This window comes from Lontra canadensis, unplaced genomic scaffold (genome assembly GCF_010015895.1).
Source record: "Lontra canadensis isolate GAN:19392208 unplaced genomic scaffold, GSC_riverotter_1.0 scaffold1, whole genome shotgun sequence".
Taxonomy (NCBI): Eukaryota; Metazoa; Chordata; class Mammalia; order Carnivora; family Mustelidae; genus Lontra; species Lontra canadensis.
The window spans coordinates 63377041-63397312 of record NW_022630995.1 but is presented as its reverse complement, the minus strand read 5'-3'; positions in this window follow the sequence as shown (position 1 = coordinate 63397312).

Sequence of the window (20272 nt, the reverse complement as noted above, 5' to 3'; positions counted from 1 at the left end):
CACCCACCAGATGCCAGGCGCTGGGCTTTTCTGTTGAGAACTTGAAAGGCAACCAGCTCACAGGCTCCTGAGAAGCAGAAGTACAGACTGGGAAGGGGCCAGCTGGGTCCCGAGAGGACTGCTGGAGGGACGACCATGGAGAACTATCATTTACATGCTACCTACAAAGTGGTTTTCTGCAAACATTTCTTTTGCTCTTCAGAAGAATCCTGAATACTATCTGCCCATATCACAGGTCAGGAAACTGAGGCTCAGAGAAAGTGATTGTTCTAAGCCTTGGTGCTAGCAGGGGGTGGGGGGAGGTTCCTGACTCCCCAGAACTACACTGGGTCTTGGAGGAGGCAGAGTTAGCATCCAGGCTCTGGCTCTGGAGTCTGGGGTCTTCCCTTGGGCAGCTCTTTCTCATCAGCTTCTGGCAATTTTATTTTCTGAGGTTCCTCTGGGTTGAACGTACCTCGTCATAAGTCAGTGTGTTCATTCAATCAACACATTCTTAGTGCCTGTGCTGGGTTTGGCTCCATAACGGGCAGAGGTGGCCCTGCCCTCTTGGAGCTCACTTTAAAACTGGAGGGAGAGGATGAAAGGGTGTGGGAAAGCCAGGGTGGTCTGAGCAGAACAGAGGCAAGTAAAGGAGTTTGGAAGTCTAGCTGCCAGGTGCCCCCAAACCTGGGATTTCACAAAAGGGTGAAATCTCCCATGACCAGAGTGACCAACATGTTACATTGCTAATATTGCTGTCATCTACACTCATTTTGTGAAAGAATTTATGAACAGTGAAAAATTTAAAAAAAAATAGTAACAATGTATCTCAGATATTCTCAGAAGGAAACACAGTGGGCAATGTTATAGCTATACACACACACACACATACATGCACACAAACACACACTCTGAGTTTACTGGCCTTATTTTTCTCATTTTGCCACAGACCAGATTCCCTAAACCATAAAGCAGTGAAATCAGAAGGCTTCTTAGAGGCGAATTATTGAAACTGAGCAGGCGGTAACTAGGATTAGTAGGATTTAGAATGGTAGGGGAAGATTACAGATTAGAGAATGAGAGTATCTTGGTTTCTGTGTTTCCTTAACAAAATAGCTCTGCATCCTTCAGATTGTTTTGAAAAAGTCCTAGAATGATTGGCTGACTCCAACTTCAGGGCCTTTGCACTTGCTGAATCCTCTCTTCCCATGTCTTTGCATAGCTGGCTCCTTCCTGTTCAGGGTTCAGCTATAAGGTCATACATTCAGACACCTTCCTGATCCCCAATTTGGAATGGCCTGCCTTCCCAGTCATGAGGCAATCACCCTCTTTTGGTTTTTTTATTCATCATTTTTGTCAGTTTAAGCAATTATCTTGGTTGTATGTTTGTTTGTCATTAAACTCAGCTTCCCCCCCAACCCCAAGACCTGCATCCCAGGAGAGCTGTCCTTTTGTCTGTGGTGGTCACCAACCCATCCTGAGACCTGTCAGTTTGTGGGTGAATGACTAAATGGCCATCTGGAATGGAGTCTGAGTGTCTACACGGAGAGAAAATGACCCCGCTTACTCATGTGAGCAATTGGGAACAGCATCTCAAACGTGAACCCTTCACGCTAGTGGGCCACCCTACCCGAGACCTTCTTTAAAGCTCTCGAGTAGTGATCAGAAGAATTCAACCCGGAATAAAGAGGGCTGGAGGGCAGTGATCCGCAGGGAACAAAAGGAGGCCAGAGGACTCTGGCATTAGGGCACAACTGGGGTGGGAATGGAGGAGTTATGCCTAAAGATTTTCTAAAGAGAGAGTATCTTGTGCTCAGCATATGCTGGGATCCTTCATTTCAGCTCTCCAGCCCCAGGACCCCCTCCTGCAGCTCTTTGACCCCTGCAGGAGGATGAGGCCGTGAGAGCGGGCATATGACAACTCCCAGAGCCCTCTGACCTGAATGTTCTGAATGCCAGCAAGGATCCGGGCTGATGCCAGCTAGGGCAGTGGTTTTGTAACCACATTCATAAGTCCAGGATACTGCACAGCACGCTGGTAGATGACAGCAGCCAGGCCTCCCCCACTTTCTGACCTTGGGCATGTCTGTGATCTCCCTCTCGGGGACTCAGTTTCCCCTTCTGCACAGCAAGGGATTTAGGCAAGAAGATTTCAAAAGCATCCTCCCATTTGGTTTTTTTCCTCTGAACTTTGGAAACAAAATTTCACCGAAGCCAACTTTGATAAAAGTGGGGAGGTTTTGTGGAGGGGGGCAGGGCAGGAGGGATACAGGAAGTCTCTGTACTTTCTGTTCAGTTTTGCTGGGAACCTAAAACTGCTCTAAAAAAAAAAAAAAGTCTGATTTTAAAAATAAAAGGATACGTACCAATCTCAGCTGCCACCCAACACTCACATTACCTGTTCCTGTATTGACCTCAGCTGTCTGCCAAGTGCTCAACTCGCAGTGTCCCAACCCCAACATAGCCAGTTGGCAGGGGGAGGTAATTCCCATTTGCAGTTAGAGACTTGGAGGACTCTGGACAGGTCAGTGGCTCACCCCTAGCCACACGGTTCCTTAAGTGGCAGGTTAGGTGGCTTGCCCCTAGCCATGTTGTGACTTAAGAGGCAGGTTAGGTGGCTCGCCCCCGCCACGCTGGTATTAAGTGGCAAGCACCAGGATTTGATTGCAGCCCTGCTCTCGCTACCATGCAACACAATTTCATTAAAGTCCTTCCTGAGTCAGCCTTTAGATGAATGAAGCCCAGATAAAAATCCCAGAGAAGTTCCCCCAGTTCCTCCCCACAGGCCCAACACCCTCATTCAGGATTCTGAGTGCTCATCTCAGTTAAGAAGCTGCCAGTCAAAGCAGTCAACGAACCCCTCCTTCTTGGATTTTTCCCTTACTCTCCCCAGGAGCCCTCCTGCCACCTCTCCTCTCAGGGGCCCTGCATTCCCTTCAGGGGTGGTAAATGCCATTCCAGCATCTGAAGAGCTGAGATCAAGGGGCTCCTGGCTGACTCAGTTGGAGGAGTATAGAACTCTTGATCTCGGGATCATGAGTTCGAGCTTCACATTGGGGGTAGAGATTACTTAAATACGTAAAACCTTAAAAAATAAAATTAACTAAAAGTAAATAAAATAAAAAGTTGAGGTCAAGCCTTTGACGAAGCCTCACAGTATGACTTTGAGGAGCTCACTGACCTTCACAGGGCTTCCATTCCCTAGTGTATGAAATGATGGAGGGATAATGGCCCTGTCCTGCTCATCAGTTATATTAAGGGCCAAACACAATCAGAGGTACGATGCCTCTGTAGACTCAAAGATGCCATGCAAATGTCCGGTCTCATTATCTTTTCTCAAATTTGTCCCAAGGGCTGATGGCAATATCCTCACTCTTGCCCCTCCACCCCAATTCACAGAAAATTCAATAGGATCACCAGCGACCATCCAGTCTATAGGCAGGGTGAATGCTGGCTAAGCACGCAGGCTGGACCACTGGGTGGAACCGAGGCTCTACTACTTGGCTTGCTGACATAGGGAATCTATTTTGCATCTCAGTTTCCTTGTCTGTAAAATGGGCATAATATAGGGCATCTGGGTTGTTCAGTTGGTTAAGCAACTGCCTTAGGCTCAGGTCATGATCCCGGAGTCCGGGGATGAGGCCCGCATCAGGCTCCCAGCTCCACGGGGAGTCTGCTTCTCCCTCTGACTTTCTCCTCTCTCATGCTCTCTCTCACTGTCTCTCTTTCAAATAGATAAATAAAATCTTTTTAAAAATGGGCATAATATGACGGTATCTAGCTCAGAGAGCTATATTGAGGGGATAAGTAAATCTGCATAGGGGGTCAGACAGCCCCCGTCACACAGCAAACATGCAACCCTTTTCCCTTGGCTGCTGCTCTGCTCTTAAACCCTTCACTGGCTCCCTCTTCCTCTACCCCTTGTCACCCCACTGCTTCACCGCTGCTTCACTGCTTCACTCAGCCTGCTCCTGAGTGCTTTCCTCCACTCTGCAGCCTGAGCTCACAAGGAGACAGGACATCTCTATCTCTCTCCGCACCCTGACCTTTCTCTGAGGCCCCGGACCCGCCCCCTGCACTTGTTCACCTTGCTGGGTGAGGCCTCTACCCCAGGGTGTCCATGGCTGACTCCCCATGCAAGCCGTACCCCTCACCCATTTCCATGTTACGGCATTGCCCTCTCCCCGCTGCTGAGCCAGAGTCCTCATGTACTCTGCCCTTATATCTGCTTCAGAAATGAACTTGCAGTCGGACTGGGTGTGAGTACAACACCTGTGCAACCTTGAATGCTCTGAGGTATCTCCAAAATAGTGCCTTGAGAGTCTGAGTGGGAAGCGAGGCCAAAGTCTAGCTACTGGAGCCTAAGGCTAGTCCTTGACCCCACCTCCCTCCCAATCTCCGGGCCTTGACCCTGATGGCCTGTCATTAATAACACCAAGCTCCAGGTTTCCTCTGCGCTGGTTTGCTCTTCCACAACCAAGAGAACTCTGTGTCTGGGCGATTGGTATGTAAAGGGCTTGTAGGTGATTTTTAATCAAGATATTAAACTGTGAACGTAGCCTACCAGCAGCTTGCCGGCCTTTTGTGGGAGGGGATGTTCCACCCAGGCTGTCACCCCCTCTTCTCCATCAGAAGAGGCTCCCTAGCTCCATACCAACAGGAGGGCCCAAGAAATAATGGGAGGGAATGCCGGGCAGAGAAGAAGGTCCCAATGCTGGGAAACCTGGGCTGGACCCAGATCCTCCCCATTTACCCCCACATCTTCGTCTGGACAAGTTACCTCACCTTGCTTCCCCAGGTACAACAAGGGGCAGATCTCAGCCCGGCAAGGACCACAGGAAACTGGCCTTTTCTTCCCACCCCTGAGAAGCACAGAGCGAATGTGTTCTAGTCACACTTCATAAGCACTCATGGGCCAGCTCTGTGCTGCATGCTGGGGACCAGGGTGATTCCAACACAGACCCTTTGAGGACTGCACTGACTCCTGGAGACGACACAGCCATAAATAGAGACCTAACTGTCCGAGAGCGCAAAAGGAAGGGAAGCACACTGGCCTGGCATCTGCTGAGTTTCTACTGGGTCCATTTCCTAGGGCTTCGGTTAAAAGTACCCTAAACGCGCTGGCTTACGCACCAGCAATAGTGACCTATAGCAGTGGAAGCTAGAAGCCTGAAATCAAGGTGTCACCAGGATGTGCTCCCTCTGAAGCTTCTAGAAACTTCTCCCTTGCCTTTTCAACCTCCGCTGTTGGCAGCCATCCCTGGTGCTCCATGGCTCGCAGGGGCTTAAGTCCAGGCTCTGCAAACATAGCCCAGAGCATCTCTTTCCCATTTCTCTCTTACAAGGACGCTAATCTCATAGGATTAGGGGCCCACCCTACTCTAGGATGACCTCATCTTAACTAATTATATCCACAAAGACCCTATTTTCAGAGAAGTTCACCAAGGCAGTTAGGATGTTAACATATTTTGTTGGGGGGGGGCAGAGCGTAACCTCTGACACCTGCCATGTTCTTGGCCTTGGAGGCAAGTGAACATACCTGACCTACCTCACTTGAGGCACTACTCACTTGATCAATGGGAGAAAGGAGGGCCTATTGTTTTAACGACTGGAAAACTCAGCCTCAGAGAACTGGAGTGATTCTCTCCAGGTCTACCACTCAGCTGGTGCTCCAAGCTTTTTTTTTTTTTTTTTAAAGATTTTATTTATTTATTTGACAGAGATCACAATTGGGCAGAGAGGCAGGCAGACAGAGAGAGAGAGAGAGGAGGAAGCAGGCTCCCCTCTGAGCAGAGAGCCCGATATGGGGGCTCGATCCCAGGACTCTGGGATCATGACCTGAGCTGAAGGCAGAGGCTTTAACCCACTGAGCCACCCAGGCGCCCCCAGGACTCCAAGCTTTTAACCCCACATTCAGTTTTCTTCCCTTTTCTCCTTCCATCTGTTCCATCAGGAGACCTGAGTGCAATGGGACAGGCCCTAGGCCGGACTCTGGGTAGGCACTGGTAAATAAGGTCAGCCTGTTTGCCTGGAACCTACAACCTGAGGCTGGAGAGGACTATTAAATGTTGAAATATACCATTACTAACTGTGATAAAAATTGCAAAACTTTTTTTTTGCAGCGAACAGGAGGCTTACTTAGCTATAGCTATGTTCGCTTAGTCAGCAAAAGGCTTCACTGAAGAAGTGATATCCACATCGAGTCTTAAAGAATGGGAAGAACTGGGCTCTTCATGGTCAGGAGAGTGGGCAGGCAGGCCCCAGAGAGCGTTCTAGGCAGAGGAATAGCACATGAGAAGGTCTTGTGGCAGGAAAGGTCGTAGTGCACCGAGAAACTGAAAGCCGGGCATGGCTGAAGGATGGCACATGACTTTGGAGAAGTGGGGTGTTTGTGTGTGTGTGTGGAAGTGTGAACAGAGTGCAGATCAAGCAAGGACTTTGGAACTGATACACAGTGCAGATGGGAAATGTGCGTCTACAGCAGATCCACTAGAAAGCAACTCGTGTACCTAGTCAGCAGGTCTAGATCAAGGTCACAGAACGGGTTTAGTGCTCTGGTCAGTTCAAGGCTGAAGAAGACTAGCTCTTGGCTCTGGGGGTGTTTGGAGTCTCAAGTCTCATGGTGCCAGGTCAGATCTTATTTGGAAAATGTCCACAAGGCCAGGTCACCATCCAGAAGTTAGCGTCTGACGAAGGAGCAATGAAGCGGGAGGAAGAGTGGGTTTCTGAGTCTCACCGGCTGGGTGACCCCTGCTTGGGGCTCCTGCCTCCTTCCCCGCACATGTGTGGGTAACACATTCAAAAAGAAGCCGAGAGATCTTTCCAGACCTGGGGGAGCAGGAGGGGCCCTCATGATTGCTGACACTGGCCGCTAGGAGGAGGGAGAGGTTTGGTGCAAGAAGCCCAAGAGCAAGGATGTCGACCCGGGCCCCGTGGTCAAGCTGGACAGGTTTCTGACACAGCTAACTCCGCATTTAACCACGTTGTGTCGGAGAGGGTGTTGGTGAGTCCCACCAATGGTGGCCTCTGGCCCTTTCCCGGATGATGGGGAGGAGGAAGCTCTTCCCAGCAGAGGGGAAAGACAGCTACAGTTGTAGGTGTGGGAAGCCATGAGGTACATGTCGAAAAGCTGCCCAAATGGAAGGTGTGCGCCCTGCTAGCAGGTGGCCAGCCCAGAGCTGCAACCTCAAAGCTGGGGACAAGATTCTGGCCTTCGACCAGTTGACCCGGAACCCCCGGCCCCCAAGGGCTGTGGCACCGTCCCACTCTTTGGTCCATGCAAGGGCTGAGAAGTATTCAGGCATTTTGACAAAGTCCCAGGGACCCTGCGCAGCTGCACCAGATCCTACGGGAGATCCAAAGGCTAGAAGTTCGAGGGCACCGGAGATGGCCCAGCCAGCCTCGGCTACAAAAATGAATCCCAAGGGTGCCTGGGTGGCTCAGTGGGTTAAAGCATCTGCCTTCAGCTCAGGTCATGATCTCGGGGTCCTGGGATCGAGACCCACATCGGACTTTCTGCTCAGCGGGGAGCCTACTTCCTCCTCTCTCTGCCTGCCTCTCTGCCTACTTGTGATCTCTGTCTAATAAATAAAATCTTTTTTTTTTAAAGATTTTATTTATTTATGAGAGAGAGAGAGAGAGAGAGCGAGAGCGAGCACAGGCAGACAGAATGGCAGGCAGAGGCAGAGGGAGAAGCAGGCTCCCTGCAGAGCAAGGAGCCCGACGCGGGACTCGATCCCAGGACGCTGGGATCATGACCTGAGCCGAAGGCAGCTGCTTAACCAACTGAGCCACCCAGGCGTCCCTAAATAAAATCTTTAAAAGAAAAAATGAACCCCAGATCCTGGCTTATTATTAAAAGGATTTGGGATGCAAATTAAAATTTTTAAAAAGGTGGGGGGAGGGGCGCCTGGGTGGCTCAGGGGGTTAAAGCCCCTGCCTTCAGCTCAGGTCATGATCCCAGGGTCCTGGGATCAAGCCCCACATCAGGCTCTCTGCTCAGCAGGGAGCCTGCTTCCTCCTCTCTGTCTCTGCCTGCCTCTCTGCCTACTTGTAATCTCTACCTGTCAAATAAATAAATACAAATCTTCAAAAAATAATAAAAAAAATAAAAAATAAAAAAGGTGGGGGGAGCTGAGTTGTTTAAAGAGGAAGGAGGGCAAGGTTTCTGGGCTGTGTAACTTCCCCTTCTGTTTTCCTACCAGACCTTCTGTAAAGCATGTGAGCTTCACAATGATTTTGGAACCCGACGTGACTTTGGGGGGCATGCAAGGTGGGCTTCCACGCCCCACCTCCTCAGTCTGTTCTCATCTCAGCAGCCTGAGCGGTCTGATTCTGGACCACATGGATCATGTCTTCCTCCTCGCCTAAGCCCAAGTAAACACACACACACAAGGCCCACCCACCAGGCTCCTTTTGACCCGCTCTCACAGATACCCCAAGCCTCCTGAAGTAGCCACATTGCCTTTTGCTGTTCCCCAAGTCTGCCCAGTCAACCTCAGAGCCTTTGCCCTTGCTTTGCTTCCACCTGCAGTGCTCTCCCCCACATACCTGTGTGATTACTTCTTCACTGGGTTCAAGGTGGGTCAGAAGTTATCAGGAGTTGTTTCCTGGGACTGCTGTAACAAATCACCACAAGCTGGGGGGCTTAAAACAACCAAAATGGATTTTCTGCCAGTTCCAGAGGCAGGAAGTCTGAAATCAAGGCATCAGCAGAACCGCATTCCCTCTGAAGCCTCTAAGGAGAGAATTCTTAATCTCTCTCAGCTTCTGCAGGTTCTAGGCTTTCCCTGGCTTGTGGCCACATTACTCTAATCTCCCTGCCTCCATCGTTGCTGGGGTATTCACGTGGCCTTCTCTGGGTGTCTGTCTTCTCTTCTTTTTTTTTTTTTTTAATTTTATTTATTTGACACTGACACAGCAAGAGAGGGAACACAAGCAGGCAGAGGGAGAGGGAGAAGCAGGCTCCCACTGAGCAGAGAACCGGATGTGGGGCTTGATCCCAGGACCCTGGGATCATGACAGGAGCCAAAGGCAGTTGCTTAACAACTGAGCCACCCACGTGCCCCGAGTCTGTCTTCTCTTCTTATGAGGACACTATTTGGGATGCCTGGGTGGCTCAGTTGGTTAGGTGTCTGCCTTTGGCTTGGGTCATGATCCTGGGGTCCTAGATCGAGCCCCACATGCTGAGGAGGGAGCCTGCTTCTCCCTCCCCTTCTGCTGCTCCCCCTGCTTGTGCTCTCTCTATCTCTCTCTAACAAATAAATAAACTCTTTTTTAGGCTTTTATTTATTTATCTGACACAGAAACAGAGAGAGAGAGCACAAGCAGGGGGAGCAGCAGGCAGAAGGAGAGGAGAAGCAGGCTCCCCGCTGAACAGAGCATCCCATAGGGATTGATCCCAGGACATCAGGACCTGAGCCCGAGGCAGATGCTTAACCCACTGAGCCACCCAGGAGCCCCCGGACATATCTTTTGGGTCCACTGTGTAATCCATTATATTTGGTCCTTTGTAATCTTCCATGGTCATAAATAGCACAACCCCTGCGTGGCCTGGGTTTTTCTTCCTAGCACGAAGCATCGCATGCTTCCTTGCACATTTATTTGTCTCTGGCTCTCTCCCCACTGTAAGTCCCAGGAGGGCAAGCAAGGCTCTGTCTGTTTTGCACACTGCTGGATCCCGAGCCCCTAAAACGGAGCCTCACACACAGCAGGTGCTCAAATAAGGATTTGTTGAATGAATAAATAAAGATCAGAGAGTGCCAAAGATTTACAGCTCTGTTTGGGTCATTCCTAAGAATTGTTACTAACAGCTGGTGATGCTATAGTGTTTACAGGGAAAATGAATATAATTGACACTTATTAAAATGGATATTATGTTTATGTGCCACAATTATGTCATAGTCTGATGACAATGCTTAAGTGTCCTCAGAGGAAGCTAGCATCTTCTAGAAAGAAGTGACCTGAAGTGAGAAGGTACATCAGGTATGCTCATGGCATAGGGGCCAGTGGCTTTGCTTCTCAGAGCCAACATGGAAAATTTGGACTGGGTGACTCTGCCACTTGGCAGTCGCATAGCCTTTGGGCAAAGTTCCCTTCCTGGGGCACCTGGGTGGTGCAGTCAGTTGAGCTTGGTATCAGCTTAGGGTCATGAGTTCGACCCTGCTTCGGGCTCCACGCTGATCCCAGAGTCTGTTTGGGTTTCTCTCTCCCCCTGTTCCTCCCCCACCAAAATAAATAAATATATTTAAAAAAATAATGTTCCTTTCCTGTTAAAGCCCTTTCTTTCTTTCTTTTTTTAATTAATTTTATTTATTTATTTGAGAGAGCGCACTAGTTGGGGGTGGGGATCAGCAAGCGGAGGAAGAAGCAGACTTTCCACTGAGCAGGGAGCCCGATGCGGGGCTCGATCCCAGGACCCTGGGATGATGACCCGAGATGAAAGCAGACATTTAACCAAGTGAGCCAGCCAGGCACCCCTGCTCAGGCCCTTTTGGCTCAGATGGGGAAGGGGTCAGTGGCAGGAACACCACCTGCCTGCCTCTTCTGACCAGGAGCACCCTCTCCACTGTCTCTCTGGAGCTTGGGACTTCCACAGTGGAGCAGCATCCCCCCCCCACCCCGAGGTAAATGGAGAGGATCCGGGTCCAGCCCGCACCTTGAGCCGGAACTCTAACACCTTAGCCATCATTTGCTGGGAAAGAAAGAAGGTCCCCAAAAGCATAATATCCAGGATAGTGCTTCGAATGGGTGGGGTCTTTGGAGGTTGGGGCTGGTAGGGTCCACATGTGGATGCAGGGGTCCCAGAGGACGGTTCTCTACTCAGAGGGGTGGGCAGTCAGTGTAGGCAAAGGGACTTTGATGGGAGCCCAACAGAGCAAATTTGCCTCTCATGCCCCGTTCCCCTGATACATGGTGACCTGGCAATATGGGAAGAGGAGCCAGAAAAGAAACCCGCGCCATCGAGCTTCTACATCACCTCACTGCCTTCTCAAAAGTACTCCCATTCATTGTGCAAGTGGGGAAACTGAGGCTCAGAGAAGCGAGTCACCTGAAGCAGGGTCACCCAGCATGCAAAACTCTGTGCAAGTGTCATCTTTCAACGTCACACACTGCTGGAGCCTCTGCCGTGGGCCCTCGGGCCTTCACCCTTGATGTTCCCCAAGCCTGGGGCGTTTCTCAGCTCTGATGAACTCACCTAAGTCCACCTCATGTGTCCTCTTCTCCGGCCGGATCTCCTGTGAGGCGCCCTGCTCTCCCTGTCTCCTGGCCCGTGCCTGCACTGCGATGCGTTTGCTGTCCTGTCTGTAGTCCCCACAAGACTCTTTCTCTCCAGCACCCCTCACCCAGCTGACAGTCTGTGCTCCCATGGGCCTGTGGAACAAAGCTCAAGGCCTGACCCAAATGCCACCTCCTCCAGGATGCCTTTCAGAGCAAAGCCTTCCTCTCCACTAGGAATCCATTGACCCGCCTCTGAAAAACCCTACCCCACCAAGGTCTGCCCTTCTTGTCAGGATCTATTCCTGTTTCTTTGCTTGTCTGTTGCCTCTCTTCCCTGAGAAGATGTTGGGACCTGGCCCAGAACAGAACTTGGTGCAGGGAAGATGCTCGAGGAAGAAGACCGCTCCCAGCGCCCAGCAAGTGTCCCGGGGTCAGGCACTCAGGCCTGTTGGAGTGTACGAATGGACCTGGGTGTCCTATCTCTCCCCTCCCCAGACCTTCGAGTTGGGAAGGCCCAGATGCACTCCCAACCTAACTCTCACGTAGGAGCGGAAACACAAAACCCGGAGGTGAGTGGTGTCCCCAAGCTCATGTGGCAGAAGTCCGCTGACACCCCATTCTCCTGACTTGACTCCATGACCACTGATTTCTCCTCTCTCCCAGGTTACCTTCTGTGTCTTCCCTCAGTAAAGCATTCAGCTCTTTCTGGAAGCTGCCCTCTCCCCCTGAATTTTACCCACTCAAAAGGCACCTGGCCAAGAGGTTTCTGATGGGGAGCTGCTGGCGGGGAAGCCATTCAGACCTGGGTCTGAGTCTCTCCTCTCACGTTCGGCAGCAGAGGGATGTGGGCAAGCTGGGTCCAAAAAATTGTTTTTTAATTGTAGTAAAATACACATCACATAAAATATGCTACCTCAGCCATTTCTAAGTATATAGTTCAGTGGTACAAGATCCATTCATACTGTTTTGCAACTGACACCACTGTCCATCTCCATAATCTTGATCTTGCAAAACTGAAACTGAATGCAGGGAACACTCCTCATTCCGCCCTCCCTCCCCCACCCCAGCCCTCACAGCCACCATCTATTTTCTGTTTCTAGGAGGTCTTTTTTTTTTTTTTTTTTAGATTTTATTTATTTATTTGATAGAGAGACAGAGAGACAGGAAACACAAGCAGGGGCAGGGGGAATGTGAGAGGGAGAAGCAGGCTTCCCAGCGGAGCAGGGAGCCCGACGTGGGGCTCAACCTGAGCCGAAGGCAGACGTTTAATGACTGAGCTACCTAGGTGCCCCTGTTTCTAGGAGCTGGACTCCTCTGCAGCCCTCATGTAAAGTGAAGTCATCCAGAATGATTTGTCTTTCCACGACTGGTTTAATCTCATGAGCGTGACGTCTCTAAGCTCCGTCCGCGGTGTGGCAGGTGTCAGCCTGCCCTTCCTTTTTAGGGCTGAGGAACATTCCACCACATGGATGGACCATGCTTGGTTAATCCACCAGTACCCCAATGAACATGGGTTGCTTCCACCTCTCAGCGATTGTGAATCACGCTACTTTGGTTCATTGCTTTTGAAGCTTTATTCCTCATCTGAGAAATGGGGTCCCTATCCTCAGATGCTTACATGATTTTGTTTGCCTGCTACTTGCTTGACGAGCCACAGAGGCCTTTTAAAACAGGAGGAAAATGCTGGCATTTGCTGGGCATTCACTGCGTGCCACAGGCAATTCTGTGGGCTCTGTGTGTACTTACAGAGCAAAAGCTCACGGGCCTAGGAGGCAGGTGCTGTCACTGTCCCACTTCACCAAAGCAGGGTCTGCCATGTGGCTGGGCTTATCCCACCCACCTGGCGAGATCCACAGGGGGCCGTCCTCACAGCCCACCACAGCATGCCCATGGTTCCATTTGCCTTGGGGAGGAAGATGGAGGAAGATACGAGAAGGTTCTGCAGTTTGCCTACTTGGCTGAGAGGAGCTCAGTTGTTCCTGCAAAACAGATGTTCAATCCCTCTTCTGAAAAACAAAACAACAAAATCTATGTAGCAATTACATGAAAACTCCTATTTTATACAGCTTTTGGGGGCAAAAAAAGGCTAGAAATCTCCACACTCTGTCCAGTCGACACTATCAAAGGGAGTATCAAACATTATATTCACAGGGATGTGTTCATTTAACACGCAAACCATCAGAACCCGTCACCTAGGGGCGCCTGGTGGCTCGGATAGTTGAGCATCTGACTCTTGATTTTGGCTCAGGTCGTGATCTCAGATCAGGAGATGGAGCCCCTTGTCTGGCCCCATACTGGATGTGGAGCCTACTTGGGATTCTCTACTTCCCTCTCCCTCTGCCCCTTCCCAGCCTTGCTCACATGTGCTCACTCTCTAAAAAAAAAAAAGGGACCCATCACCTAACCCATCACCTAACTCATTTCCACAGTCAGATGCAGGGAAGGCTGGACACATGGCCACAGAAACCTTCCCTGAAGGGGGAAGTGGCCATAAAATGACTACAACCTGTGTCCATCAGATGCCCTCCCCATTTGTGGCTTGATTTATGGCATTGCCAGGAAGGGGGGAATTTCTGCCCCCAAACCATCTAGCCTAATTACCCCTGTGGCTAGCACAGGGCCCGAAACTGGTGTTGGTTTTGAGGTGAAGGTCCTGGTGGGTCCTCAGAAGAGACCTGTCCCATGCCACCGAGAACCTCGGCTACCTTCTGGGCCACATCCGAGTTGACTGGGACGATCGTCGGCTGCACTAGGCGTGGAGAAATCAGCTGGTTCTTTGCATCCAGGAAACAAATAAACAAACAAACTTCTCTTACCCCTAAGCAGTTGTCAGTTCTGGGAGGTAGCAAAGCATTTATTCCTCGTTATTCTTTTCTGTAAAGGACAGGATAACAGAGCTAGCTAGAACTCCTGGTCACTGACAACAGCTCTCTTTCCTTGAGAGCCTACTGTGAGCAGCTATTCGCACACAACCGCTCTCTGACCTCTCGGTGATCCCTCAAGGTCCCCACCCCCTTTGCCAGGTGAGGCCACCGAGGCTCCGAGGGGACCAGTGAGTGGCTCCCCCAAGGCCACCGAGCAAGGAAGCTGAAGCTGCGGAGGAGAAACGATTTGAACCCAGGTCTGGCGGAAGCCAAAGCCACGCCCCTTCTCCACGGGGAGGGTTGCGAACTTTCCCTTCCTGGCTTTTTGTCTCAATTGTTCCGGTTCAAGAGAAAGTACAAGGTTGCAGTGGGTGGGACCTCAGGCAGGGGCCCAGGCTTGGAGGTGGGGATTTAGAGTGCAAGGTCAGCAGAACCTAATGTCTGTTCAGAGTCTGAGCTGCCAAGAACCTCAGAGCTGGGGTCCGTGGAGGGAGGGATCAGGATTGAGGTTTGGGGTTCTTCGACCATAAACAGGCCTCAGGGCAAAGATTCAGTGCCAATGGTTAATTATGGAGGTGAGGTCGGCAGAATAACGGCCCCCACAGAGATCCACCTCCTCGTCCCCGGAACCTGTGTCTGCAAGAGGAACTTTGCAGGGGTGACTAAGGTTATGGACCCTGCGATGGGGAGATTATCCCGGATTATCTCTCAGAGTCCTTAAAATTGGAAGAGGGAGACAGAAGAGTGGGTCAGGGAGACCCCATAGGGGAAGGACTTCACCTGCTGGGCAAGAGGATGGAGGAGGGGCCATGAGCTGAGGAACGCTGGAAGCCTCTAGAAGCTTCCAAGGCTGTGAGCTCCTGCCACCGGAGCAGGTGTGCCTAACTGGGCTCTGCTTCATCTGTGAGATACCTGGAGCTCACGCTGGGAGTAAGCGGAGACCGGCAGGAGCAGGGATTCTGGCAGCCAGAGAGTGGCCTCAAGAAGAGAGGCAAGTGCTAGAAACTGGAGGTTGTAAAGGAGGCCTCCAGGGGATCTGCGGGGAGCACACGGGGACCAGATAGCACACCGAGGCTGTGGTGTGATCGTCTGGTTGAGTTCAGGACCGGGGCTACCTGCTACCCCAGCCCAACCCTACATCCTGCCCCACAGGCACCCACCCTCCAGGGGCACCCAGTCATTCACACTTCTCCAGGGCTCGTATTCATCACACTTCTCTGCCTTTGCAAATGCTGTTCCCACTGCCTGGATGCTCCCCGCACCTCTTAACTACTGCGTTCTCCCATGTGATTGATTTCTGGGAACGCTTCCCTGCTGCCTCCCCCACCCCCAGGCTGGGGGAGAGGTCCCCTGCATGCCAGCCCTCTTGGGCCCCATTCCTTGCGGGGCTGTGCTCCACACGTCCCAGCCCTGAGGCTGTGAGCTCCTGAGGGTGGGCGGGACCGTGGTGACTGACTCCGCTGTGCCTCCTGGGCACCCAGCCCAGGGCCTGGCACACACCGGCTCAGGGGGAGACTCTGCTCTACAGAACCCAAGTCATGGGAAAGGCACGCGTTGCTGCCCACAGCCCAGCCCCTGGCCTCTCGGCCTGGCTATTTTTATTTCCTCCCCCTGCAGTGAGGAGGCCCAATCCGAGCCTGAGACCAGCCAGGCAGAGTGAAGGCATTTGCGGGTTCTGCCCCAGCCAGAGGCCAGCCGGAGGGGCCGCGGGGGCTCCCCCTGGGGAGCACAGCGCCTTGACATTGGCTGGAGAGCCACGAGGGACTGAAGGGCCCAGCTCACCTCCTGGACAGAGTCCCCTAAGACAGAGCCGTGTGACCTTGAATAAGTCATGCAGGTTACCTCATCTGCCAAAGGGGGTGGAGTCTGGCCCTCTCTTGCAGATTATTCTGAGCATCCAATGATAAGGCGATAAGTCTAACTGGAATGTCGTTTGAAACAGGGAAACAGCAACATGATTCAAGACGCAAAGTTTAGAAAGGGGTATTCCCAGAACCTCAGTGAGCTACCGCTTTACACCTATCGGAATGCCTAAAATCAAAACTAGAAGAAACAATGTCGGCAAGGATGCACCATGCATTGTGGGAACGCAAACCCGTGCAGACACTCTGCAAAACAGCACTGCGCGGCTCAGTCAGTGAAGTCTCGGCCTTCTGCTCAGGTCATGATCCTGGGGTCCTGGGATCGAGTCCCTTGTCAGGCTCCCTGTTCAGCAGGGAGCCTGCTTCTCAACCTCCCTCTGCTGCTCCCCATGCTAGTACTCTCTCTCTCCCTGACAAATAAATCAATAAAATCCTTTTAAAAAGAAAGAAAAGAAAACAGTATGGAGATTCTTCAAAAAGTTAAAAATAAAAGTACCCTCAGATCCAGTAATTGCACTACTGGGCATTTACCCAAAGGACACAAAAACACTCAAAGGGATACATGGCACCCCGATGTTTCTAGAAGCATTACCCACAATAGCCGAATTACAGAAGCAGCCCACCACCCGTCGATTGGTGAATGGATAAAGCCATGGTATATATCTTCACAGAATATTACTCAGCCCTGAAAAAGAATGAAATCTTGCCATTTGCAATGACGTGGATGGAACCAGAGGACTACTTTGCTAAGTGAAGTCAGTCATTGAGAGAAAGACAAATAGCACATGATTTAACTCACAGGTGGAATGTAAGAACCACAACAAAGGAACAAAGGAAAAATTAGACAAACAGAAAATGAGACTCCTAACTCCAGAGAGCAATCTGATGGTTCCTGGAGGGGAGGTAGGTGGGGGTGGGGGAGAGAGCTGGTGGGGATGAAGGAGGGGATGAAGGAGTGCACTTGTCGCCGTGAGCACCAGGGGAGGCATGGAAATGTTACACAGTCACTGTATTGTATGCCTGAAATCAACATAGCACCATATGTTAACCATGCTAAAATTAATATAGATATTAATTTAAAAAATATATAACTTTTGATTGTCATAGCAAAAAAAAAAAAGGGGGGGGAGTATTTTACTCAGTGCAAACCCAGCCCTCATCCCCAGACAGTCAGCTGGCTAGCTTCCCTAGGGTCCACCAGCGTGGCTCTTTTTTCCCTTACTTTCCCCCTCCTTCCTTCCCTTTTTCTCTCTCTCCTTCCTTCCCTCTTTCTCTCTCTCCTTCCCTCCCCTCCTTCCTTCCCTCTTTCTCTCTCTCCTTCCCTCCTCTCCCTCCCTCTCTCCTTCCCTCCGTCCTTCCTTCCCCTTCTTCTCTCTCTCCTTCCCTCCCTCTCTCCCTCCTTCCCTCCCTCTTTCTCTCTCTCCTTCTCTCCCTCTTTCTCTCCCTCCTTTCCTCTCTCCTTCCCTCCCCTCCTTTCCTCTCTCTCTCACAGAGAGAGCCAGGATTGTTTGTAAGAATATGTGTATGTATGTGTGTACATTTACACACATACACACACATATCCCCATCATGGAGAACCTGATCTACGCTCCGTGCTCTGGCTCACTGTCCATGCTCACAGTCGGTGCTCACCCCATGTCATGCCCTAAGGCCCTGAGAGTACAGGGACTAGCGCTAAGTCACACAGCAAGGGTGTGACGGGCCCAGAGCCAGACCAGAAGCCAGCCCTGCCCAACCCTGTCATATGGGAAATGTTTAATCAGTGCTGCGATGGGTGTCCACCTGTGCCTTATCAGGGTACCCCGAAACATCGCTGGGATTCCGAGTCCCAGGTCCAGAACCCTCTCCTGAAGCCCTGCGCTCCCACTGGGCAGGTCCCCCATCCCCCCACCCGCTACCCCCCCACCCCACTTAATTAGATCTGCAGTCCCATCCCTGCCACCACCACCACAGCACTGCTGGGACAGGGTCTGGAATAAGGCCAAATGGATGCATGAGAAATTCTGTTCCTCTGACATTAGGCATCGCTGATTTGAATTTAGACTCATAAAATGAGAACTCTGGGCAGGTGGGAAATTCTGTCATAGGTAGGTAGCCCCGGGAGTTGGGGTCCCCGGGCTTCGGACCAGGGGCCTTCTCTGAATCCCAGGTGTCCTACCTGCAGTACGTGACACAGGCCGAGTTGCTTACAGACTCTGAGCCTATTTCCTTGTCTGTGAGACAGAAGTAATAAACCCAGCGCACAGACTCAGGTGGGTCAGGGGAAAGCACCTGGCAGGTAAGGATAAGACCACATGCGCCCCTCAACAGCCCTCACACATCCTGGGCCCCGTTCCTGTACAGACACGACACTGAGCTCTGGAGATCCTCTCTGGGGAGGACGGCGTCCTTCCTACCAGTTTGCTCTGAGTTCTCATGCCTCTTAGAGCACGCAGCTGTCTGCCACAGAACACACTTGCTGGCGTGTCCGCTGCCTGCTGCCTGGCACTAGAATGCCTTGCCCAGGAGCTCAGAGGGTTCTCAGATCTGTTCACCATTCCACCCCCAGTGCCTGGAACCGCCTGGCTTGCTCGTGGGAGCAGTCTGTTGGAGATCCCCTGAATGATCGCTCACTTCAGTAACGGAAGAGGGGATAGACTCTGGCATCTTGCAGATGGGGAAACTAAGGCACAGACAGGTAGGAGTGGCTTCCTCTCCAAGGCATGACCACAGTCTCCCATGACAGGGACTGAGGGGTCAGTCTGCAAGCCCCGGAGCCACGTTGCCTGGGTTCAAGGCCTGGCCCAGCTGCCCACTGGCTGTGTGACCTAAGGCATGTCACTTGAGCTCTCTGGTCCTCAGTTTTCTGCCTGCCAGATGGAAGTGAGAATAGTAGCTGCCCCATGCGGTTGTTGTCAGAAGACACAAGGTCTCTCCTAGCATAGAGCAGGACAGAGAACATCTCCAGGAACTGCCAGCTCTCAGCACGCCATCTCTAACTGTCAGAAGGCACAGAGCCAGAGCACTGACTCAACCACAGTCACCCTGTTCAACGCCAGGCTCTGTCCACCATTCCACACCCATCCCACCCGCTGGACGTGGAGACTGAGCACAGGCGGGAGTGAGCCAGGCTGCACGCCGGGATCCCAGGATGTGGGACCAGAATGGGGAGTGTGCCCCGAGGGAGGGAAGCCTGCCTCTGCTTCAGCCAAGCTCAGACATGGACCCCATCCCGTCAGAGGCTCGAACTCCAGAGGACCCCCTTACCCCTCTCTGGAGGGCTTGATTTCCTTCACCAGACTCACAAGGACCCACTGGCAGTTCTGGAAGCCAGAGCATCTACAGACAATGAGTCACAGGTCCGTACAACAAAGAATAATCATGTCTATAGTCATGCCCCCCCGACTCCAGGACAGATTCCAATTCTGGTTAAGAACTTGGAAGCCCCCTCTGGAGATCAGTTGGGGGGAGATCACTTGGGACAAGCAACTGCAAAGAGCTGGTGTGATATGGTTCAAAGAATAAGGGTTTTAATGCCCGATAGATCTGCCTCTGTCAATTACCATTTCTGTGACCTTGGACAAATAATGACCCCTGCCTCAGTCTTCTCACCTGTAAAATGGGCATGACAGTTCTTCATAGCCATGTTAAGTGGGAAAGCATACATAAAAACCCTTCCTTCCAGAAAATCCTTTTCCCAGCAGGAAAGGACAGTACATCAGGGATTCTTCGGGTGTCCCCAGGTGGGATGGGAACACCCCATCCTTGCCACAGGGGCCCATCAGCCCCACAGTGCTACCATTACTCATCATGATTTGAAGGCTTTACTGGGAAGCTGAAGGATAATCAGAACTTTGCATGAGGCAGGGCTCTTGTTTTACCTGAATTTGGATCGTGCCTTGTGGCATGGGGCTCTGCGGGACCTGGGGTTTAGGCACAGCTCCTGTCTGAAGGGGAATGGTCCCATGCCCCTCTTTCCACCAGGGAGCAGTCCTGCCGTGGGGGTTGGTACGGAAGAGGTGGCCTGAGTGTCAGAGCTAAATTTGAGTCCTGACTCCACTGTGAGATTTTGGGCAAGCTACTTAATCTCCCTGAGCCTGTTTCCTCTTTTGGAAAGTGGCCTAACATGGCCCTGGAAAAGGTTAGTCAGTGTCTGTGACAGGCTCTGGAGGAAGAACGTCTTCCTCTCATCTCCAAGGAGGGGGTGCCCTTTCTCCCATGGCTCTGGGGACAGACACTGAAGACTATGTGGAGGGGGAACCCCAGAGGGCAGACTGAGCCCCCAAGAAGACGGGAGCTGACCTATGAGGAGGCCTCCAACACGGACGTGGGACATGGGGGAAGCGGTCAGCCGTGTGATCCCAGCCC